Source organism: Neofelis nebulosa, chromosome 18 (assembly GCF_028018385.1).
Source record: "Neofelis nebulosa isolate mNeoNeb1 chromosome 18, mNeoNeb1.pri, whole genome shotgun sequence".
In the NCBI taxonomy this organism is placed as follows: domain Eukaryota; kingdom Metazoa; phylum Chordata; class Mammalia; order Carnivora; family Felidae; genus Neofelis; species Neofelis nebulosa.
The window spans coordinates 38,416,318-38,437,076 of NC_080799.1; the positions used below are offsets into that span (position 1 = coordinate 38,416,318).

General features: G+C 45.5%; 1 long non-coding RNA gene across 1 annotated transcript; it reads left to right on the forward strand.

The window, feature by feature from the left end:
• The first annotated feature begins 340 nt into the window (after positions 1–340).
• On the forward strand, positions 341–12,031 carry LOC131501201 (uncharacterized). The gene is made up of 4 exons (XR_009256687.1): positions 341–434; positions 6,281–6,473; positions 10,417–10,509; positions 11,699–12,031. It is a non-coding gene; the product is annotated as an uncharacterized LOC131501201 (long non-coding RNA).
• Positions 12,032–20,759: the final 8,728 nt, after the last annotated feature.

The window sequence follows — 20,759 nt, forward strand, 5'->3', positions numbered from 1 at the left end:
CTAATTGCACTTTTCAAATGCCATTTTCATGTGCTATTTGGCAGGGGTTCCACTGTCACGGTATTTATATTTCTATTAACCACAAGGGCTGGACGAAGTCATCCCATCTCCCCCGGCAGTGGTGTGGCTATTTAGGCATTACAGAGAGACGTGAAGCCAGCCCCTGAGACGGCCCCCAGTGATGGCATCTCCTGCAATGACACGCTGGTGGAGCGCCCTCTCACTTTGTACTACGGTTGATCTTTGTGGCCAGTGGCACTCGGTGGAGGTGATGATGCGTTACTTCAACATTAATTTCTAAAAGATGTCGCAGCTTTCATCATGGTAATGCTCTCTGTCTCAGATCCCTCACTTGGAGAGAAACTGCCTTCTGGCTTGCAAGCAGCTTCCTGAAGAGACCCATGTGGCAAGGAACTGGAGCCCCTTTCCAGCAGGTGAGTGAGCTTGACATGGACACCAGCCTCAGTCAGGCCTTCGGATGAGTGTCGCCCCTGTCCATGGGTTAGGGGCAACCCCATGTGACATCTCAACTAGAGGCAGCCAGGTAAGCTACACCAAGCTTCTTGACTCTCAGAAACAATGAGATAATATGTGTTTACTGTCTATACATACACCACATCCTCTTTATCCATTCATCAGTCAAATATTGCTCCGTGGAATGTTATAGAGTATTACCAGTCACCGAAAAGAATGACATCTTGCCATTTGCCATCATGTGGATGGAGCTAGAATGTATTATGCTAAGCAAAATAAGTCAACCAGAGAAAGAAAGATACCATATGACTTCACTCCTATGTGGAATTTAAGACACAAAACAGAGGAACATATGGGATGGGGTGGGGGGCAAAGAAGAAGGGGAAAGAAACCACAAGGGACTCTTAATGAGGGCTGATGGAAGGAGGTGGGTGGGAGATGTGTTCAGTGGGTGACGGGTACTAAGGAGGGCACTTGTTGTGATGAGCATTGGGTGTTGAATGTAAGTGATGAATCACTGAATGCTACTCCTGAATCCAATATTGTCCTGTATGTTAAATAGCTAAAATTTAAATAAGTCAAAATAAATGTTTCCATTCTTCACTTCTGAGTTTTAGGATAACTTGTTGCATAGCAATAGGTAACAAAATACAGGAGATAAAAGCATTGGACCCTTCAAACAATTTGACCTTGTTGGAACGTTTGTATCAAGTATGGCAAAAGAGCCTCCTTTTTTGGAAGGGGGGCAACTCAGGCAGAACCTGGCTGAGAGCCAGAAGTCCTTATTGAAGCTACTAACAAGGTTTGTGGCCTGGGGCCAGTCACTGTCCCTTTCTGGACCTTGCTTCCCTTGCTATAAAAGCAAGAAGATAGATAGGATGACCTTACAGATTGATGACCTTCCTGATGTTTGGGTGTTTGGTGATGGAAGTACCCCATATGGGCACATACACTTAACATGTGAGGAGGTAAGCTAGCAATTAATAGGTATTGAACCATAGATCAAGCAGTGAATTACATAGGAATTGCCAATTAATATTGACAAGAGCCAATAAAAGTAGGTGTTTCTACGATTATCGTTTATTAAACCAAGAAATTCAGGGTCAGAAAGCTTCGTTTTGAGCAGACATTGTATTGCTTTTCTACTGCCGCATAACACACATCAGAAATTTCATGGTTTAACACAACACACATTTATTATTTTACAGTTTCTGTGGGTCAGGAATCTGGAAAAGGCTTAGCTGGGTTCTCCAAGTAGGGTTTTAGAAGTTTGCCATTGAAGTGTTGATCAGGGCTGCATTCTTGTATCTGTGTCTCAGGGTTCTCTTCCAAACTCTCCTGAAAGGTTGGAAGAATCTTGTTCTTTATAGTCTGGGTCTGAGGCCTCCCAGAGGCAGCCTCTGCTTGTAAGCAGTTCAAAGCATAGCTCTTGATTGTTTAAGGCAGGCAAGAGAATGCCTCTCTCTACAGAAGGGTCCAATCTCTTTTTAAGACACCCTCACCTGATTAGGCCAGGCTCACCAGGACAATCTCCCTTTTGATGAGCTCAAAGCCAATTGACTTAGAATCTCAACTGAACCTTCAAAATCCCCTCACCTCTGCCATATAATGTGACCTAATCATTGGAGCGAGACCTCCTCATATTCACGTGCCCTGCCCACATAAAGGGGAAGGGTCTAATGCAGAGCAGGTACCCAGGGTGAGTGCAGGATAAATCTCCAGGCTACCTTAGAATTCTGCCTACCACTGACACAGAAGTAGGAAATGGTGAAACTGGAATTCAAATGCAGGTCTGTTTGATTCTGGTGTTCATGTTTTGAACCACTCACCATAAATCCTTGACTGAGGACATGTTCAGGACAAAATATTATGGCCTTTTTCTTGGTATCGTCAGTGCTTAATGCTTTATAATGGCTCCAGTATTGGTCAGGATGCTTTTCATGGCTAGTGACACAAATCTCTGACCATTATGTGGGAAGTCTGGGGCTGTACAGGGGCTTAGACAATATTCCTTGGGGCTCTGAGTTTTTCATTTCAGTGTTCTGTGGCTATTTTTTCAGGCTTCCTCTCCTCACATGGCGGTAAAAAGGGCTGCTGGTAGCCATAATATTACATTCTCTTGGCTCAAAATCCAAAAGGAAGGAACTTTCTGCCCAAACTACCCACACATCAAAATTTAAAGAAGACTAATTGATCTGAGTTATGCTCTTTCTGGATCCAAACCCTATCTGGATGAAGGAGTCCTCCAACTGGTTAGCCTGAGTCACATGACCACCCTTTAGTTGGGGAAGGGCAGGAAAGGACGCCATGATTAACAGCTTCCCAAGGACAATGTGGGATATCCAAAGTGTGGTTCCTGAAAGATTTGGGCACTGTTACGAAAAGGAGGGAGTGACGATGGGCTGATCAGAACACTGGCTATACACGAAGCTGAAAGACAAAGGTCTCCGACCCTCTGCATTGGGCAGAATGGGTGTATAAGTATCTTTGAGTGTATATGGAGGCTCACCTTCCAATCACACAGCACCGAGAAAGTTAATACAAATTCTTCATTCTGTCTTTTAATTCTCAAGCACCCACATTACTGAGATGGGGGTGGAGACTGGACTTTCTGCATCGAATAAACAAATGATGCCCTTCCCAGGGCTAAGTATTTCAGAAACTTTGGAGGTGAGTTCATTGCTGGGATTTAGACTCATTAAACTTATCTTAGCCTGGGGAACTTTCTCCATGGTATTCTAGATTTTTAAATGAGCTTAACTCCGGGCAAGTCACATTAGCACACATTCTCTTTGTTATGGTGGCTTAACCCAAGGAGCTAATACAACTTGATAGTATGGTTTGGAAAAGGTGGAAGATATCCTTAGGATGGGGCTAACCTTTATTTTATGAGCATTCCAATAAACTAATGGAGGAATCCATCCAACACGGCTGCTGGCAGGTCAGGATACTAAATCCTCTCTTCAGCAGGAGACTGTTCCCTCTAGAAAGCATCCTCCCTAATTTCTGAGAAGCATCTAATTTCTGTCTATTTGTTTGTGTCTCTCTGTGTGTGTCTTTATTTCCGTCTTATCCAGATCACGTGGATATTTTATCACTTTACTCTCAAAAGCTTTTAACCTCATTTCAGCTGCTTTTAAGGCCTTCTATTAGGGAATCTCTCCAGAGAAGGGACTCAGCCTCCTTCAAAATATTGCCCCAAAATGATTTGGCAGTTGTGACAAGTCAAAGATCTTTCCATCTTTTGCTTCCATAGGGAGAGGGAAGTGGAACCATGGCCAACTTTCTATGAAATTTAATTTTCCAAAGTGGTAACTCCGTCTTGCAGCTGTGCATGGAGAAAATGTGCAATGTGAAATGCTCAGGTATTATAAGGACAGCTAAGGGCTTGCCTCTCCCTTGCTAATCATTCAAAGCTCACTGCCTTCCTTTGTTTTCCACCAAGCACACTGTCCCGATCCTGCCTCACAGACCTCACCCAAAAGCACAGGAAATGAGCATGGGTGGGAAAAAGTCAAATATGCAATTAAAATGGGAAGATACAGAAGAATGAGCTGCCTCCTGTCAACAGGTGGGTCCAGGGGCTTTGATAGAGTAATGGAGGCTTTTTCATATTCCCTGGGATAGTAGTGAGCAGCCATTAAGTTGTTCCCCACTCATCTCCCTCCCCTTGAGTATGTAGTGGACCTTGTGACTCACCAGTGGAATAGGGTAGAAGGGAGGGACTGTTACTGCTAAGAACAGTTTACACACAGACTGGCTTCCATCCCATGTTTTTTCATAGTCTGTCCCTTGTCCACTGGGATGGAGACAGCCTGCCAGGCTCTCAGCTGCCCTGTGGAGAGGGCCGGGTGGCTAGGAACTGGCGGTGGGCCTAGCTAACAGCCAACAAGGAACTCATGGCCTCAGTCCAACAATCCATAACAGACCAAGTCCTGGCAGCAACCATGTTAGAGAGTTTGGGAGTGGATCCTCCCTTGGTTGGGCCTTCGGATGAGGTTGGATCCCAAGCCAACACACTGATTGAAGCCTAGTGAGAGATCTTGAGGCAGAGGCACCCAGGTGAATTGCACTCTGATTCCTGACTGACAAAGATGGAGAAAACAAATGATTGTTGTGTTAAGCCACTACGTTTTAGGATAATTTGTTATGCAGATACAGATAACATCTCTCCTTACCCTTGTATTATCTCTCTCTCTCTCTCTCTCTCTCTCTCTGTCTATCCATCTCTTCATCCATCCATCCATCCATCCATCCTGTCATCCTGTGTGTGTGTGTGTGTGTGTGTGTATTTAGAGAGAGAGAGGGAGGGGAAGGGAAAGCATCTCTACCTGATAAGAATCTGTCCGTCTGTCTGTCTATCTATCTATCTATCATCTATCTATCCATCCTTCCTCTTTTACAGAATGTGTATTTGCTTTCTCTTTTATCACATAGCAGATAGGGCTACCGTGGGTCAGGATTGTAGAATCCTACAATTTCGCTATGATTTATTTGCACACTATTCTGTGCCTGCATTATGTGCCCTTGTTGAATCCCCATCTCATTCCTGTGAAGTAGCTATTTTCATCCTCCATTTAAAAGCAAGGAAACTAGAGATAAGAGAGGTCCAGTATCCTTACTAAGGCCGCACAGTAAATAGAGTAGCTAGGATTCACCGTCTTTTTTTTTTTTTTTTTTTTTAAAGGGAGGGTGTTTTGCCAATCTTCATCCTTTTTCCATAAACAGAATGCCTCATTAGCCATTTCTTTTTGGGGCTTTCTCTCTCTCTCTCCTCTTCATGCTGTAAGTCAGAATTGGGAAACATAGAAATCTTTTATTTCAGAAAATGCAGTGAGGAGACCCAGTGTCTTAGATCACAGTCTGTGTCCTCTCTCCTAATGAAAAGCACAACTAGCATTTGAGCACTTACTGTGTGCTAGGTACTATTGTTATCCCCAATTTATAGATGAGAAAATGAAGGTTCATAAGCGTATTCATTTCATGTCATATAGCTAGTAAGTGGTGGTCAGAATCACACCAGACTCGAGCTGCCATGCCATGGACGTCTTCCTCCCCACCTCCCCTCTGCTGAGCACCCTAGTCCCAGCACCCCAAAATGAGTGTGATTCTCGAGGAGAGCTCCGCATGAGGACCCTCATTGTTTACTCCCCTCCCTCAGTATGGATAAGCATGCAATATTTACCAGACATCTGTGTTCGGGCAGGAACTGTAGCATATTATTGATGAGCATTCCTGTGAAGAATAATCACCTGGTACAGTGTGAGCCCTTGTAAAGACTATCATTCTATGAAGAGGAACTTGTAAGAGGCATTCCGGGGTGACGTTTCTCAGACTGAAACAGAACGACGAGTACAGTAAATACGAGGTCCCCACAGGCAAACCCAGACCCAACTACAGTGGACTAGACACGTGTGAGCATGGCATCCTAATGAATTTATTTCAAACCTCAGTGCACACTGGGTCTGGGTACTACCCAGTACCCAGTGGCTCTTCCCAAGAGCATCCGTAGATGCATCACGACTGGATGTGAAGTTGGAGAATGGACTGCGAGTTTCACCCTCCGGGTGGTCAGAGACTTTTGGGCAGCCAGCAGAGGCATTTATCAGCGATTTAACACAACACACTTAAAAATATATATAAGCCAGAGCTAAAGCGTATGGAGACTAACGCCTGCTCTCAAGCCCACTCCCCTTTTGGTTTTCCCCATGTAGGTAACTAGAACACTGTCTACTCTGTTGCTCTAAAAGGACGCTCAAGAGATTCTTGTTCGAACCTGAGTTGGTCCCTCTTTTCCTATTTTTAGGCTCTCTGGTTTCCCTGAATGGAACCATGGCTTGCAAGCAACGGCCCACATCTGACGTGTGGTGAATTCCTGACAGAGACAGCGGTAGTAACGAGTGCTAAGTCCTTCCACATTGACTTCTGCAAAGAGCCTCACTAGTCGGGTCTTCTAAGAAAGGGACAAATCTTGGGCCCAACAAAGGAGAAATAGAAAGGTGGGTGTGGACACTTGTAAAACAAACTCATATTTCCCGGACTTTATTTTAGATGACCAACTCATGGTTCTTTACCAAAGATTCTGTATAGATCTGCTTTCTTGGGAAGAGCCACTCATTGCGTTCGGCCTGGGGAATATGTGTCTGTGTGATACATGTTATATTAGAGGTGAGCCCCAGGTACTGTATTTGGAATGACACATAAGCAAGCCTGAAGGGTTCATGAAACTAGTGGAGGGGCAAGTGATGCCAAACAGCCTCAAAGTCTAGAAGATTGTGAGTCAGAGAGCAGGGAAAGGTGTTTGAGGATGGTGGAACAAAGTGTACTAAATCTTAGAAGTCAGGCCTTTATAGAAGCAACGAGAAGCCACCTGTTGGTTGGAAACAGTGATGTTTCCAGGAACACACTGCAGAAAAATCTTTGTGCTGGTTCTTTAGGGCCTGGCTTGAGGGGAGATTGGACAAGGAGAGTGGAGGCATCTATACCAGGTGAGAGATGATGCTGTTAAGGATAAAGACAGTGGGGATGGGGAACATGAGAGGATCCGAGAACTTTTGCTGGTCAAATTGACCGAAGTTGATTGAATCACGAGGTCAAAGAACATGGCTGTCTTGTGGATGACCATATTGCTTTACTATATCCAATAAGAGTTCAACACACATGTAGTAAAGAAATGAAAGGAGGGATGTTGGGGCCATGCATTGGGAGATCTTTAGACTGAAGACGGAGATAGCAAGCTATCATAGTTCAATAACACTAAGATGTTATTTAAAAATAACATCTAAGAGGGGCGCCTGGGTGGCTCAGTCAGTTAAGCGTCTGACTTCGGCTCAGGTCATGATCTCACAGCTTGTGAGTTCGAGCCCCGCATTTGGGCTCTGTACTGACAGCTTGGAGCCTGGAGCCTGCTTCAATTCTGTGTCTCCTTCTCTCTCTGCCCCTATCCTGCTTGTGTTCTCTGTCTCTCATAAATGAATAAATGTTAAAAAAAAAAAAAAAACTAAAATAACATCTAAGATTACTTTAATCAGTCCCTCTTGGATTCCATGTTTGTTGAATAAATGTCTGATTTAGTATTTTACTCATTAATCAGCATTCAGCGGTGAGGCATGGAAGGTTTTTATTTGTCCTTATGCAAGAATACACTGACATCTGGCTTCTACATTGAACCTTTAAGAATCTGGTCATGGGGAGACTTAGGTGCCTTTGGGTCCCCTCCCAGGTGAGTTTTGGACCTGAAAGTACCAGGCCCTGTTTGGGTGAGTGGTCAGGCTATTTCTCTATTGTGAACCAGCTGTGTTATTTCTAGAAGAGTCCAATGGAACCAACCAGAGTAGATTTACTTTGCAACTCTTAGACAATGATTACCCCACTTAGAAGAATGGACTTAAGGAAAGGTGGTGGCCAGAGACAAGGGGAGTGCCCCAGGGAGTCCAGCCCTATCTGGAGCTGTCCCAGTGGTTTTCAACTGGGGGCAGTTTTGCAACACCTGCCCCTCTCCCCGATGCCAAAGGACTCTTGGTGTTGTCTGGAGGCCATTTTTCTTGCCACAACTTGAGGTACTAGCGCCATTGGCATCTAGTGGGTGCAAGCCAGGGATACTGCTAACCATCCTGTAGTGCAAAGAGTGGCCTCTCTCGAGAAAGAATGGTCCAGCCTCAGATGTCAGTAGTGCTGAGGTTGAGAAACCCTGGTCCAGACATACATCTGAGGAAGAGGAGAGGGTGTATTAACGAAGGATGTCCCACAACTGGGTTCTAATCCAGCTCTGACACTAACTCACTGTGCGACTCTTCTAAGTCGCTGAACTTCTCTGGACCTCAGGGTTCTCACCTAACCCCTGAGAAGATGGGAGCTACTTCGAGATCCTCAACTCTCCTCATCTCTAAAACCTTACAAGTTTGTGACTACCCCCAGTGTCTCCTCAACATCTCCAGAAGACCATTTGTAGTCTTTCTTGTAGATTGTTTTGGGGAGAGACCATGGCAGGATCTTTCATTTCAGATGGCTTGACCATCGAAATTATTTTAGAAAGTTTCCCATTGTTCAGAAGGACGTCAGCTGCAAGGGATCTTAGTTCTTTCTTTAGAGAAAGTACTATTTCACGTGTTTTTTTTTTTTTCTTCCTGAGATTCAGTAGCCTGAACTCAATGTCTCTATCCAGGAGGAAACAAGGAAAGGAGACTAGAAGCTAGAGCGGAAGTCTGAGAATGAGGATTTAAGCATCCAGGAATCCAAGGAGTCCTCAATCCATGTTTTCATGCGAAATAGGGAATTTAGGGGCGCCTGGGTGGCGCAGTCGGTTAAGCGTCCGACTTCAGCCAGGTCACGATCTCACGGTCTGTGAGTTCGAGCCCCGCGTCAGGCTCTGGGCTGATGGCTCAGAGCCTGGAACCTGTTTCCGATTCTGTGTCTCCCTCTCTCTCTGTCCCTCCCCCGTTCATGCTCTGTCTCTCTCTGTCCCAAAAATAAATAAACGTTGAAAAAAAAAAATTTAAAAAAATAAATAAATAAATAAAAGAAATAAAAAAAAGAAATAGGGAATTTAAAGTTTGCTCTATCCACCACCACTCAACCTTGCTGTCAAGGTTAGAGTAGATACTACTCAGATGGTTTTGTTCAAAGAGTTCCAACAAACATTTATTGATCAAATGCTATGTCCCAGGCATGAGTTGTATATCAAAAAACATTTTAGTTAGAGAAAAATATTGAATAAATATAAGAATCATACTAAAGTCTCATAAAATAATGTGAAGGTGGCTGAGAAAATGCCAGCTGATGGGCAAATTAGTCAGAGTGCAATTTACAAAGTCGTCTCTTGTTCTCCTGGGGTCACTTCACACTGGGATGTATGATCATTAAATATGACCCTCAAAGGCACTATGTCTAGAGTAGGGGAAATTACTCAATTTTAAGACAAGATTTTAAACAAGGGCCAAACTGTTTTATCTACTTGGATTTGGGTCACTAATTACACCCAGTGATCTTCCAGTAATGAATCTAACAACGACCTCATAAATTGTGCAGTGACAACGAGTTTCCTTTCCACCCTGTGTCATCATAAAGCGAGCCTGATGCCTTTTCCAATTAGTTATGGCAATTATATGTCTATCAAAGAGATGAGACAAAGAAGGATCATAAGTGCTGCCTTGTAAGGGGGACTTGGGATACAGCCTCTGTTGGGCTGATGCTGTGTGTCCCCAAACCCACCCTTTTCCCTCTCTGATCCTGACTCCTTGTGCAAAAAGTATGATGTTGCTTCAGATGGTTTCTTGTCTTTTCTGACTCCCCAGTTCCAGGATTCTAAGTAAAGTTCTGCATTTCTCCCAGTGGGAGATTTTTGTGTATATTGTTTCAAAGTAAGATGGTCTGTTTACATCGCATTTAATTGATAGTCATCATCAACAATAAACAGGTAGAAATAATAACAAGGCACATTTGGGATAGGGAAGAAAGGCTTAATGGTTATTGCAAAGTGGAGAAGCCAACTACCTTCCCAAAGATGTGGGTTTGTTTTTTTGTTTTTTTTACTAGTTGAGATCATGAAGGGACAGCTAGAAGGTTTTTATTATATATTTGGCGAAGTGCATGTTTCGAACCATAGGTTTATGTTCCTGCAGAATTCTTATGCTGAAATCCTAACCCTCAGTGTGATGGTATTAGGGGATGGGGCCTTTGGGGGTGGTCAGGTCATGAGGACAGTAATGATGCAATTCGTGCCCTTATAAGAAGAGACAGGAAAACCCACTTCCTCTCTAGGCTCCCCACCATGGGTGGGTACAGCAAGAGGACGGCTAACTGCAGACCAGGGTGTGGGCTCTCACCAGACACTGGGTCTGCCAGCACCTTGTGAGAAATACATTTCTGTTGTTCGAGCCATCTAGTCTATGGCATTTTTGTTATAACAACCTGCCCCAACTGACACAGTGCATTTCTTTCTAGAAGGAAGTCTGTGATATTGCGAAGAACAGGACGTGGAAATTTTTCAGTGGTGCAGTCTAGCCCAAGGAGCATTAAGCTGGCTCATCATATCAGGTGAGTGGGGGCTCAGTCAGTTAAGCATCCAACTCTTGATTTCAGCTCAGGTCATGATCTCACGGTTCGTGAATTCGAGCGCCACATTGGAGACTGCTTGGGATTTTCTCTCTCTCTTTCTCTCTCTCTCTCTCTCTCTCTCTCTCTCTCTCTCTCTCTCTCTCTCTCTCTCTCCCCCTGCTCTACTCGCGCATGTGTGCGCACGTGCACACACACACACAAACGCACACACACGTACTCTCTCTCTCTCTCAAAATAAATAAATAAACTTAAAAAAAAAATCCAGTGAGTTGCCTTTGAGCACCGGATCTTGTTCTGTAAGTCCAGGGACCAGGGTTTTGGTGGAAGCATTGGGTTCAGCAAAGGCAAATTCGTGTCTAGGGTCAGTGTCTCCACCACCCACACAAGCAGCTCAGTAAGTGCAATCTCAGGGGCCCCCTACAGTGTAAGGCTACCTGGGGGGAGCCCTTCCAAGACAGAGAACCTTCTGAGTCTCCTCTCTTCTGAGAGTGAGTGGCTGTTCCATTTCAAGAAGCCAGGTGACCAGTTCTCAAAGGCACCTCTGGTAAGAGGGAGAACAGGAAGGAGAAGGAAGGGAGGATACAATTCACCCAGTAATGAAACACACACACACACACACACACACACACACACACACACACACACAGAAATTATTCCAGAGGGGAATCTACATTTAAGACCTTTTGTAACTTTTCAGAAGGTTTTCCTATAGCCCATAAGATCATGAATTAAAAACTTAAAACTTGGTAGCCTTTCCAGTAATTCCCTAACTGCATTTTGATTCAGTGCACATGTGCACAATACCTCTCATGTGTCTGACATTGGGATTATATAGAGAAATGGGACAGGGCAGGTCGAACACCTGTCGTACACGATTATAATCCACTAGTGTGAATGGATGCATACGTGCCTAATTTACACTGTAGTGTGATACTGGCACAGAAAAGGTTTATAAGGTAATGAGGGAGCCGAGCGGTGATAGTGAGTCTCCTCTCTTGATTCTGCTAATGGTATAGCAGAAGGGAAATCAGCAGAGGTGACGTCTGAGTGGGTGTCAGGAGCTGAGTGGAAGCATTTGTGTCCATCAAGGCTGCTGGAGGGAACGTTGTTATTTTTCTTCATTATTAAAAAAAATGTTTTTAATCCTGTGATCCTGTAATTTATTTAGGGATTTTCCTCAATGACATAAAAATTGCACGAGTGTGCAAATGACTGTCTGAAGATGTTCTTGGCAGTGTTGTTTATGATGAGAGATAAGAAGCAACCTCAAATGGCTACGAGTGAGGTAAGGATTTGTATCAATTATAACATGTATGTAAATCAGATACCTGTGTTAAAATGATAGAGATCTATATTTATTGCAGTAGAAGAGTTTCTGCTAAATTGTTGGCTGAAAAACCAGCAAAACAACAATATCACCCTAGGTAACGGAAAAGTGTAAGTGATAAGAGGCCATTTATGTAGTGTTTGGGGCATTTCTTTAATGTTTCATAGCACTAAGAGGGACGGTTTCTCTCACTGGGTGGAGTTCCAGACTTCCCGGGGGCTCCTGAGTTCCTAAAAGCAAGGGGTAGGCGTCCAGTGCACGTTTGGGAAATTTAAGACAAAAGCATGCTGAACCGTTTCCAAAAAAATGGATGCAGTCTGGAAGCAATGAGCTGACTTTGGTTCTTTTCAAGGCCTGGAGCTACCCCCAAATTTTAGCTCGAGAAAACGCAGCCTTGGTTGGCACAGCACTTAATCCCAGACGAAGTCCTTCAAAGTGGAAAATTTCAGTGTGATTTATTTTTTTCCAGATGTAAATATATAGCAATAATGCAGTTATAAAACTGGCATTGTATTAAACCATAAATTATATTTGACACATAATAATGTTGAATTACCGTGGAAGTCCATCAACGTGCAATGGCATTACCAACACACAGGCCATTGCTGCTTGCACCAGCCCGATTGCTTGCTTTGCAATGAATAAAGTTCTGGGGATCTTTGCTGTTAGGGTCAAAACGGAATAAAACAGTGGAGAAGGGCTGCGTCAGAATCTAGCTTGGGCTGAGGACCCTGTAACATAGGGATGCATTTCTTTGCTTATTTATTCATCACTCAGTACGTGTTTGCTGAAGACCCAGTTGTGCAGCGCTGGGCTCTGATGGGAGATAGGACAGACATGGGTGGCCTCGGCCCTCAAGCAGAGAACACGGGGATTTAAAAAGAAAATGCACAACTGATTACTTAATTACGGGGAATTCATGTAATAATTCCTTGGAGATTTGCTCTCTTCTCACTTACTGCCAGGATCAGTGTTGTAAAGTAGGGCTTATGGGGCTAGTCTAGATGGCACGGGGGAAATTAACCACCGTGGATGGAACTAGCGTCCAAGCACAGGAACTTTGTCTACATAGCGGCACACAGGGTCAGGTCAAAGAATCTGAATTGGCTAACAGATTGAAAGGGTCAGGGTAAGGTTGGTTACGAGTTACTTCCAGACCAAGGATTCAAAACCAGTTCACAGCAGCCCCTGAGCCCACACCTGCTGACTTGTTTAATTGCTGATTCTCCATTGCCAAGACCAATGCCTTGCTTGGGGAACATTCAATAGTTTCTGAAAGCATGAGTGAACTAAAAAATCTAACACCATGGGAGTGTTCAGTATTGTTATTATTCTAATGAGGGTCACAGTGGGGGCTTAATTTGCATGGTGGGGATTTGGGGACATATCAGCCAGAGACTTGTTTATGTAAGACTCTTACCTAGACCCCCAGGGGAAGGGGTTCGGGGAACTTTGGAGGTGACAGCCAGATTTTCTAGGGGGCTACCTGTCCTACAGGTAGGAGGGAATGAATGGGCATTCACTCTGAGGTAGGAGGGTAATGAAACATGTTTGACACCATGTGTGGTCAGCGGAGGGGCGGGGGTGGGGGCATTTTAAAGGGTTTTAGTTTTCTGCGGAAAATGCTTCATGTTTCTTCTGAGAAAGAAATCTGAAATAGAAATAGAAATAGAGCTTGAGAGGAAACTCTTGTGTTTGACCATGTCTTCAAAAGCAGAGCATTGAAGTGGCAACTAAGGAACATGGAGAAGTACTGTGGGAGCTCGGGATGGATTTGGCGGCCAGTGCTGGGAACCTGGGTTACATGTTAGGTGCTGGGGAAACAGAAGGGAGTAAGGCATGATGGTTCCCTCCAGTCCTTGTGATCCTATTTCATCAGGTTGTGCTCAGGGTGTTGTGGAAGGAGGGGTCTCTAGTTCAATATGGTGGTGGTTGCGGGGGGAGGGATGTTGAGGGAAAGCTCCCAAAAGGAGGTGATGGGTGGAAATGCCGGGTTGAACAGATGCTGGCTCATGAGGGGGTAGGAATGCTTCAGGCAGGGAGGTTACTTTTATGAGAAAGGGGGAGTGGGTGGGAACCAGTGTGGTTTGTGGGAGAGACTATAAATATAAACAGTTGGTGTTGCTGAGAATAAGAGAGAGGAGGTGAGGCTGGGAAGAGCAACGGCCAGGCTATTCAGTCTATGAATGTCCTCTGGGCCATATGCCCTGTTCTGGGAACTGCGGATATGGTGGGTTTAGACTCCAAGGGGTTGACCGCCATGAGAAAACCCATGAGTTTGGATTTTCTCATCAGGTTAGTGGGGAGCCATGGCTGGTTTTAAGCAGGATTGCCGTGAGATCATATTTGCATTTTGGAATCATGCCTCTTGCTGCCGTATGGAAATCCGGGTCTGAGGGAGAGAGACGGACGTGAGAGGCAAAGTCACAAGAAACCAACAAGAGGGATGATGGGAGCTTGAGCCAGCAGAAAGGTCTCACCACCCCTGGTTCCCCAAGGGCAGTGGGGAACAGGTGCTGTTAGGGTGGTAGGATGGATGGAAGGATGAAGTCTCACCCCTGGGTTCTGGAGAAGCAACAATTAGGCACCGAACGAACAACAGGGAAAATATTTATCTGCCCCATCTCCTCGGTGGTGCTGTCGTGCAGCAAAAATTGTGAAGTTGGTGTGTGGGCGGTGTGATTTATTTCATGTGGTGCTCCCCAAACCCAGGGTGGTCAGGGCAGTGATGTAGACCACAAGCTGGCTAGGGGAGATGAGAAAACCAACCCCAATTTGGGAGGCAGGCCGTTCCTAATTGAACTGTTGAGGGAATTTTGATAAATGACCCCGCCAAAGCAGTGAAATTAATAAATCATGCTTGAGGCTGGAAGACTGTTTCCTGAGGGAGAGCAACAGCACTCACATCCCATTGATGCCAGGGGTTTGGAAGGTGACTGGGGCACAGGCAGGAAACTCACGCTCTTTCCTGGCTCTCCAGCTGGGCTGGGGGAGAGGCAGCCCCAGTTAGCGTGGTCTCCCTCAGCTCTTTGAAAAAGTGGGGAAAGTCATATTCCGGGAGCAAGAGGGAAGCACCAAGCTGCTGCCTGAACTGAAGGTTTAGGACGCCCTTATCAGACTCAGAGATGGGTGAATGGATTCTGGTAGAGACGATGGCAGCCGGCATAGCTCTTAAATTCATAGGGGAAGCGGGGGCAAGGCACTTTGCCGTCTGCAATGATCTCTTTTTCTGGGCTCTGAGTTGGTGCCCCATGTTCTGCTGAGACAAACCATCTGCAAAGAGAAGGAAAATCAGGTCCAAAGGGACACCTGATCTTTCGTGGCACTTAGGGCCATTTCCCACTCCATGATTTTAGCATCTGTTTTGTGTGTGTGTGTGTGTGTGTGTGTGTGTGTGTGTGTGTGTGTTTGTTTTTGTTTTTGTTTTTGTTTTTTGCGAAGAGCAGGAGAGGGGTCTGGGAAAAGGAAGTGGAACGTAATCCTCATAAGGTTGGCATCCCTATCCCTACTTGACAAATGAGGAAACAGAGGCTGTGATATTGTGATTTATGAACAGAAATATACATGTGGTCTTTATTCGAAATGCCAGCTCTTTCGGAATTTCTTAAGTGAGGAGAAAAATAAAGGTGTCTCCTGTTATGTGAATGAGGCGGCTCTGGGGTTGCACCTAAGGATGGGGGCTGGTTGCCAGGGAACCAAGCACATCATTGGGGGGTTGGAACATTCAGTCCTACCCCTCAACTTCTGGGGAGGGGAGAAGGGCTGGAGGTTGAGTTCAACTGCCAGTGGCCAGTGATTTAATCAGCCATGCCTGTGTGATGAAACCTCCAGAAATAGCCAAAGAGATGGGGTTCAGAGAACTTCTGGGTTGGTGGGCACATGGGGGTTGGGGGAGAGTAGCTTGGTCCGAGAAAGTATCGGAAGCTCTGGGCTCTTACTTTGCCTTGTACCTTGCCCTGCACATCTTGCCATCTGGCTGTTCCTGAGTTATAGGCTTTGTAATAAACCACTCACTTTGGAGTGAGCCAGTCTGGCAAATTAATCAAACCCAAGGAGGGGGATTGTTGGAATCTCTAATGTGCAGATGGTCGATCAGAAGCACGGGTGACAAATAACCAGGACTTGTGACCGGCATCTGAAGGTGGGGGCAGGGTGGCAATCTTGTAGGACGAGCCCTTAACCTGCAGGATCCAATGCCGTCTCCAGCTAGATGGTGTCAGAGTTAAGTTGAATTGTAGGATACCCAGCTGGCGCTTGAGAACTGGTTGGTGGTGTGGGGAGAAACCTCCTGACTTACATTGTAATTGGTCCCAGATTCTCAGTTGGTGATCAGAAGTGACATCAGAGTTAGAATCTTAGAGGCTAAGAGAAGTTAATTTGCCCCATGTGGCTTGGAGATATTGACAAGGCCAGGGGGTTGATAACTTCAGGCACTTTAGCATTGACGTTAGGTTTTGGAAGGCAAGTGGGTGTTCTGTATGCTCTTCCCAATCACCCTGCCCAGCTAACTGCCTCTTTGCCAAATGGGAGCATCCTTGCCCATCATTTTCTGGCAACACCATCAAGGTCCCTGGGCAAAGCAAACTCTGACAGGAGTTTTTTTGATTAAAAAAAAAAATTAACGAGCACTGTGTTTACTCAGAAAATTTCCCACATGGGGCGCGTGGATGGCTTAGTTGGTTAAACTTCTGACTTCGGCTCAGGTCATGATCTCATGGTTCATGAGTTTGAGCCATGCTGACAGCTCAGAGCCTGGAGCGTCCTTCAGATTCTGTGTCTCCCTGTCTCTCTGCCCCTCCCCTGTTCTCTCTCTCTCTCTCTCTCTCAAAAATAAATAAACATTAAAAAAAAAAGACAATTTCCTGCGCAACTCTGGTTTGGGACAGAAAGGCCTTCCTTATAGGAAGACCTGCCCTTCCTGTAAGGGGAGCATTTCTGTGCAGAAACAAGATGGGAGAAGGGAGAAGGGCAGGTGGGGACAGGAGATGGCTGTGCCTATTGCCATTAACGGAGATGATGACACAGCTTCCACGTGCATCCCCGTGTCTTCTCTAATGCACACCAGGAGCTGGCGTAAGAGGCTTAGTGTGCACCAGAGGGGGGCCCTCACTTGTGAAGAGTGGATACAGTGTAGAACAGCTTCTGAGTGTCCAAGACTGGGTGTGGGAGAAGCAGAGCGATGCATGGGGCATGGTTCCTGGAACTTACAGAACTCAAAGGGGAGAAATTCGGGTTAGCGTGTCTCATAGTATTGGGGATCTGTCCAAATTTAAACAAGTCTCTGAGGGGGCAGGGACACATTCAGGTTATATGAATTCAGGTTATATGAATTATTATGTTGAACCCTGGTAAGCAGGAAAATTGTGTACCATGAGGGCTCTGACCCATTTTATGAGTAGAGGTCATCAAAGGCTTTCTGACAACTGGACCATTGGAGGAAATTCAGTGCATGAGAACGAGTCGGGTGATGTAAGGCCGGGCTGGGAGGGGGGACCAGCAGCGGGCTCACATGTATAGCTCCACAGTCTGGGAGGAAGGGCATGGTCCATTCTAGGAACTTGGAACATAAACACAGAAACAGAAGCCTTGCCTTTAGCCCACACTCCTCTCCCATTCTACAAGTCAGGTTACGTGTGAGGACATTTGTTTCCAAGCTGGGAGAGGATGTCTGCTCCCAATTAGCTCCTCCATTCTTACAGATAATCGGCAGGTAATTTAGTGTAATTTAGTGTGTGTGTGTGTGTGTGTGTGTGTGTGTGTGTGTGTGTGTGTGGTGACAAGTCTCTGAATATATACATGTATACCTTGGAGATATGGCAGGTTTGGTTACAGATGACTGCAAAAAAGTGAATGTCGCAGTAAAGCGAGTCAAATGTATGCTTTTGTTTTCCGGGTTCACTTAGAAGTTACGTCTGACACTCTGCTGTAGTCTGTTAAGCGTGCAACAGCATTATGTCAAAAAAAAAAAAAACCCAACATGTGTACCTTCATTAAAAATTACCTTATTGTGGGGCGCCTGGGTGGCTCAGTCGGTTAAGCGTCCGACTTCGGCTCAGGTCGTGATCTCGCGGTCCGTGAGTTCGAGCCCCGCATCGGGCTCTGTGCTGACAGCTCAGAGCCTGGAGCCTGTTTCAGATTCTGTGTCTCCCTCTCTCTGACCCTCCCCCATTCATGCTCTGTCTCTCTCTGTCTCAAAAATAAATAAAAACGTTAACAAAGAAAAAATTTTAAAAAATTACCTTATTCCTTAAAAGTTTTAACTGTCAACAGAGATTTCAGTGAGTCATAGTCAGTGGTCACAGGTCACCATAAGAGATAGAAGAATGGCAAAGTTTGAAGTATCATGAGAATTACCAAAATGTGATGCAGAGACACGAGGTGAGGAAATGTTGTTGGGAAAATGGTGCCGATAGGTTAGCTCGTCGCGAGGTCGCCACAGAGGTTCAATTTGTGCAACACACGGTATCTGAGAGGCACAATAAAATGAGGTGTATCTCTGCATGACTTGGGCTTCCAGAACTTTCTGCATTGTTGGAAGGAACAGATCTAGCAGATGAACAGTATTTGTATCGTCATATTCCAGAACTAGTGAACGTTTTGGTTCGGAACTTTTTTCCCTCGGGCAGGTGTATTCAGTTCTCAGATGGACACTGGGCAGATCACCATTTGTTAGTTACATCCGTATAACACCTCACAAAGCATTATCTTGTAAGATGTTCTTGCCAGCCCTGAGAGGTAGGTCATTCATTCATATGTGCATTCATTCACTCACTCATTTAACTAGTATTCTTAAAGCCCCGACTACCTGCCAGGCATGTTTTTCAGTTCTGGGACTGGAGTGCACATGACAGAAAAGGTCCTTGTCCTTGCAGAGTTAAAAATCTACGTAGGGGAAGGCAGATGATAGAAACATGAACAAGCGAGTATTTAAGTTCTCTGAGCAGGTGGTGAAAAGGACGGTGTGGAAGGTAGGTGATGTCAGGAGGCAAGTAGTGATGACTTCCCTGAGGAGGGAGGTGACATTTGAGATGATATTTGGAAGATGAGGAGGGGCTGGCCACTGTCAGCTAGGGAGTGCTGTTGTTCCAGCAAGAGCGTCCCAGACAAGAGACAACATAAATGGAAAATCTCAGAGAGGCTGAGGCCCTCACTCAGGTCACACAGCTAAGTGATGGGTCTGCTGGAGATCCTACACTATGTCTCTGACCCCAAGTCACTGGCTCTTTTCATATGCTGTCCTCCCAGTGCTCACCTCCCTGTGGTCTCCGGCTAAACCTTGATATTGTAGGATGATATGTAACTTCCGGTTGTCATCTTAGGTCATACAACTGATTGAGCATGTAACGGTCCTTTCATGGCACAGTTACTCTAAGTCACAGAGAAGAGACAACAGCTTTCTTCTGGAAGGGCTCATGGCTTCACAATATGCCCAGAGTTCCCTACAGAGGCTTCTGGCAGCATGAGAGGCCTCTCTTCCATTCGTGGAAAGTTTACTTTTATCCTTCTTTCTGCCCCCCTCCCACCTAACTTTTCTGGAAGGTCTGGATAACTGTTGTGAGTATTGAAAGCAACAAAACTCCAGAATGTTCCAGCATGTTTGGTAGGACATCAGATAATGCAAATCCAAATTTCCCACCCACCTTAGTTAGCTTCACTGGTCAGCATATTTTTTCTGTACGGGGCCATATATGAGATATTTCCAGCTCTGTCGACCCTGTGGTCTCTTTTATAACTACTCAACTCTGGGCTGTGATGGGAAAGCCAACACGGACATTTTGCACATGAATGGGCGTGCCTGTGTTCCAGTAAAATTTTATTTACAAAACAGGAGGTGGGTGGGCTGGGGTTGGCCGGCAGGCTATGGTTCGCTGATGCTTTTCCAGAGCAATGCTCCAACTTCATGGGACAGGCATAGATGGGGACAGTGGGTAGTTAGGACTCTGAGACATGAACTAGTGATTTGGTAAACTGATATACCGACAGTGGACGGAAGTCTGGGACTTCCTTTGGGGACTGCCTGCCATTAACTTGCATGAACGTTGGATTAGGGGGAGAGGGGAAAATGAGTGATGGGCAGTTGTTGGGATGAGCACTGGGTGTTGTGTGTAAATGATGGACCATGGGAATCTACTCTAAAAATGAAGACCTGACTTTATACACTGTATGTTACCCAATTTGACAAAAATTATATTAAAAATATATAAAGTCCATTTCTGGCCAGGGGACCTGTTAGCCCATTTCAGACTGAGGGCAGTGGGCCTCCAGAGGGACCCCGGCATTCCTGAAATATTTCCCTGAGTTCGTCTGCCACAATGCGCTGTCTTGTCAGTGTTGGTTCGTCTCCGGCAAAATAGGCGGCCTGTTTATCCGCTTGCATATGCTTCCGTGATTAGCAAAATATGCAAAGTCACTGAAACATTTGTGGATTTCATCATAGCTTTCTGCCGCAGTGCCTTTTCTCAGCAGACAGTAAACATGGAGGTACTGCTGTGGGAGGGTCTGCTCAGTCTTTAGTGTGAAAGAGGGAGTCCCACACTCAAAGTCGGGAACCCCGCCATTCAATTGGGAGCCAAAAGATGCAGCCGGGCTGGGTCTCCAGCGCTGCCCTGCATTGGCTCAGGCCTGTGGTCAGATGCGCATCCCCTTTAAACTCCCATCTTTGTGGTGCCTGGGTGGCTCAGTAGGTTAAGCATCCGACTTCGGCTCAGGTCTTGATCTCGCGGTCCATGAGTTCGAGCCCCACGTCGGGATCTGTGCTGACAGCTCGGAGGCTGGAGCCTGCTTCGGATTCTGTGTCTCCCTCTCTCTCTGCCCCTCCCCCTCCTTGCACTCTGTTCTTTCTCAAAAAATAAATAAACATTAAAAAAATTTAAACTTTTATCTTTTACCATTGAAATGGAGA